General features: G+C 43.7%; 1 pseudogene across 1 annotated transcript; it reads right to left on the bottom strand.

The window, feature by feature from the left end:
- Nucleotides 1-241: 241 nt before the first annotated feature.
- LOC311311270 (7-alpha-hydroxycholest-4-en-3-one 12-alpha-hydroxylase-like) lies at nucleotides 242-1,139 on the bottom strand (annotated as a pseudogene). Its single transcript has one exon. The product of its transcript is annotated as a 7-alpha-hydroxycholest-4-en-3-one 12-alpha-hydroxylase-like (transcript).
- Between the last annotated feature and the right edge of the window lie 3,221 nt (nucleotides 1,140-4,360).

Raw genomic sequence — 4,360 nt, 5'->3', positions numbered from 1 at the left:
GAAACAACCACAAACAACCTCAGATCACAACACCAGATTTAACATTTCTCCATTTCCATGGTGGCCTGCTATACACTGTCGAACAGTGTCACAATATGGATTAGAGCAGGGGTTCCCAACCTTTCTTCCCCAGAGCCCCCCACTTACACCTGATGGAATTTGCGCTCAAACAAATTTCCCCTTAAATACTCACTCACTACTGTGAGTTTGGTTAGATTAACATCTAAGTGTGCTTTCAAACCTAAAACTTGAGCCTGTACCTAAACTGAATGTCTCTAGTTGGCTGCATGGACCCAAAGCCCCAGCGCTTGATGTCAATATGCGGGATCTCCTCATCTGGATTATTTAACTCAAAGTCAAAGTATGTGAGCATGAGGAAAACAAGCTGCTTCAGCTCATTGGTGGCGAAGAAACGACCAGGGCACATGCTGATTCCAGCCCCCCACGGCATGTTGTAGTACTTCAGCTTCTTCCCGCCCTTGTAGAAATCATTTTTCTTGCCCCCGTCTGGTGTGAGGAAACGGTCATATTTGAACGTCTGGGGATCGGGGTGGATGTCTGGGTCCACCTGAACGGCGGTGTAGGGGAAGAGGGTCACCCTGTCGCCTCCCCTGAGGTGGTACTCTTGTCCGTCGGCCAACTTGAGGCTCATGTCCTGAAGGCTGACGGCCCCGTGTTACCCTGGGACGCCCACAGAAGCAGGAACATGTACCTGTCTTGCATGAACTCCTGCATGCCGTGCTCCTCCCTAATCTCCTGCTGATCGCATACCCAGCCGCTGACGTTGTCTTTGGTGCTGATCTTCTGGACCGACAGCGTGTTCCAGAACAGCCTCTTCAGAAGTTCCACCTCCATCTTCTCCGACGGCAGCAGCACCCCGTAGGCCAGCTTGGATCTGTGACGAATGTGAAATAAAAGCCCCCCAGCAGCACTGTGAAAATATCCCCATGTTTCCTTTTCATTCTCTCCAGGAACTTTGCAGTATCCCTGCGAAACTCCAGGACATGGCCCAGCCAAGGAATGGGTCCCTTATCTAAGGGGGGTTCCCCGGGACGCCTCTGGCGGAAGGTCCCCAGGAGATAGAGTCCTCCAAGGAGGAAGGCTAGCAGAGCAAGCAGGAATGGCAGCAGAAAGCCCATCGTCCTCTCCTGTGCTACTCGCAGAGCTAATCTGTTCTCCAGCTCATATTCCTTTGTATTAGTCAAACACTGTGCTCAGGGCTGAAAATTAATTTCCATTTGGCGACTAAATTTCGGAGGCTATCTGCCACGCTGGCGGGTAAATGTTTGTACCAATAGAGTCATGTAATAAAGTATGCGTGCGATGTCGCCACATCCATGCCACATTTACCTCAGAGGACGCGCGCTTCTACAGTCAACACCTACAGTAGATGTGTACCATCCTGTCTCTGGGCTTCCATAGCATACCAAGCCACTGTTTCTCAGAAGGGATGTCTTTGATCGCTTGTCATGTAGCTTATAAACTCTGAAGACGGTACTGGTTCCTCCTTGACTGACTTCACTGGTCATCCATAGGCCTAGTTTTAGGTATGGACACTATGGACATGTCCATACCAAAGCCACGGAAACACGAATTGTCCCTACCAAAAATAATACAGAGTGAAAACTGTAGTTTTTAATTACCATTCACAACTTGCGAAAGCAAAACGGTTGGGAATTAAGGCCTGGTTGACAGCTGCGTTCAGCAAGCTATCCAATCAACAATGTACAGTAGCCTACTTCCCCCCTCCTCCCTCCGTCCCTCTGTGACCCAGCGAGGGCCTCGCGAGCTCAGCAGCTCACAGCACATCGAGCATCGACAACAGCGGGGATTTTGATTAAGCAGAAGTAAGATTGAAGTTATTGAACAATAGGGAATACAATATGTTGACCGACAATTATTTTTCTGTACAGAGTTGTATCAATGATAATAGTTTAGTTTGCGTCCTACTAAATGCCTATGTAAACTGTAATGTTAGTGCTGGTGGTGCAGCTATAGTCAGAGCTGTACGTATTTAGCTATAACGTAAGGTCTCGTAAACGTTTGCTGAGGCAGAGATAAGGTGCTGTAATGTTGTCATAACAGTTGTCTTTAGCTAGTAATAAATCAGTTTTGGTATAACCGTTGCAAACTCCTTGGTTTGAGCAATGACTAGCTAGGTTCACTCGCCCACTGAATTGCATAACAGGCTAAACAAACGAGACGAGACGTCTGGTTTGTTTATGCAATTCAGTCCAAGTCCAGCGTAATTATGTTCATATTTTATATACTACACAGAATAGGCTGTAGGCTACACGGAAAAGAGTGTTTCATGTCTGCAAGTAGTTTGATATTGTCAATCATTTCCCTTTTATGACCAGGAAAAATAAGACAAAAATGGACATTAGAATTGTTTTGGTCAAAGCAGCAGAAAGGCAGGACCTGGAGAGGCAGGCGGGAGATGCATCAGGGTTACAGGTGAGATTATAGTCTGACTCAACAGATGTAGGTTTTGTGGATAAACCTTGTCATTCGTTGTCACATTGCCCAATCAGTGGCGACGGAAATTAATCTGATTCGGCCACCACCCAGATTCAATCCAGACTACGTGAAACAACAACAACCTATTGTGTCCCTACCAAAGCTCAAATCTAACCTACGCCCCTGCATCCAGCTCAGGTTTAACTTTACATGATGACAGGCTGTGAATATGTTACAGTATATGTATTTTGTTCATAAACACATAAAGACCATGAGGTGAAGGCTTGGATCATTTATATCTCATATTTGTGTAGGGTTAGCTAGTTATGGATAATTCTACACCGTGGAAGTGAATGGAAATGAATATTTGAATTTCTATGAATTGCAATGTTTCTAGGTATCGAATTAAACTACTTTATTAGAAAATTTACTTTGGCCTCTTCCTTAAGCATGTATTCAACATAATAATATTATCTGAATGAAAAGTACTGAAACAGATGTATAATGTGACAAAAAAGGCAATTTATTATTTTGTCCGGTAAAAAATATACTTGGCTGGCGGATTTTTTCATCTACCAGTCCCCCTTGGCAGGTGAGCCAAAAAGTTAATTTTCATCCCTGTCTGTGCTCCTCCCCCTTGCACAACAGATACCCGAGTACTCCAGACACTACGTTCTTTAACAAGTTGTTGTCTTCAAGACCCTGCCATGGCCCTATCTCTAAGCACAGCTGATGCCAACTTTTCTGCACTGAAATCGATACATTTCAGTGCGCAACACCATGAACAATGAAAGACTGACTGATATCGGGGTGCCAAGTGCAGTGTTGCCAGCTCCTCTGTAAGGGAAGTAGCTGTTGGTTCTCCCAAAAGTAGCTAGAAGTAGTAATCAATTAATTTGCATAATATGCCATTCTGAAAGATGCAAAATGGATAGAAAAGGCTGATCAGGCAGTTTACAAACTAACCATTTAGTCCAGGGGCCTATCCAGATTCGGTACCACCTAAAGTGACCAAATAATATCGGTATTTTGTCTTCCTACATGTGTGTAGTTTATATTTTGGTATGATACACGGCCTATCTACTGTAGTAGCTTAATGCTGGACCAAATACATTTTCTCAGCACCCCAGTACCCCACTTACAGTACAATAGGCACTAGCACTAAATGTTAAACATTAACTCCATCCATATGTTAAAAACGTATTTTATGGAACACTCAATGTATTTATTTACGAATATCAATGTTTAATCCAGTGGAATTAGGAGAAATGTGAACAGTACAGTAGCCAAAACACACTAACAGAAGCCCTATGAGGAATGTAACAAACTGGACCCACTGGTCCAAGCAGCAGTGGGAGGAGTTAAGGTTAGATATGATAAGTAATGATCATTAGATAAGCTATAATATAGAGATAAGCAGTTCCTCATACCTAAAATGTCTTCATATCTAAAATATGTCATGAGACATTCCTAAACCCAAAGGAATGAAGCAGAAGTCAATTAAGGTCACAACAGGTGATCATCAGATTAAAAAGGACATGGAGAGGCAGGTGTTTCCATCTTCAGAAGTGTTCGTTTGAAAGTGAACCCACAGATAGATACAGTATCTCCAACATAATAAAGAGAACAGGTGAATAGAGTTAAAATGATTAATCAGGCCTAGGTCTGTGTTTCAGAAGAACATCTTCACTCTTCATAGTGTTTATAATCTGATAATCTGCATCCTCTGCTTGCAGTTTGAGGTCTCCTAGCTGAGCTCTGTGCAACACCGCCACTATGTGGTTGACTGCTATCATTGCATGTTGATGAAGGTCTTCGGGTGGCCAGTTAAATAGTGTTACAGAAACATGACAATAACTAGAATAGCGCTCAGAGAGCACAGACCTCTGCCTGTGATGCA

This window comes from Borostomias antarcticus (assembly GCF_949987555.1).
Source record: "Borostomias antarcticus genome assembly, chromosome: 1".
NCBI lineage: Eukaryota > Metazoa > Chordata > Actinopteri > Stomiiformes > Stomiidae > Borostomias > Borostomias antarcticus.
The sequence above is the reverse complement of the archived record's forward strand: the minus strand, read 5'-3'. Positions and strand labels throughout refer to the sequence as shown.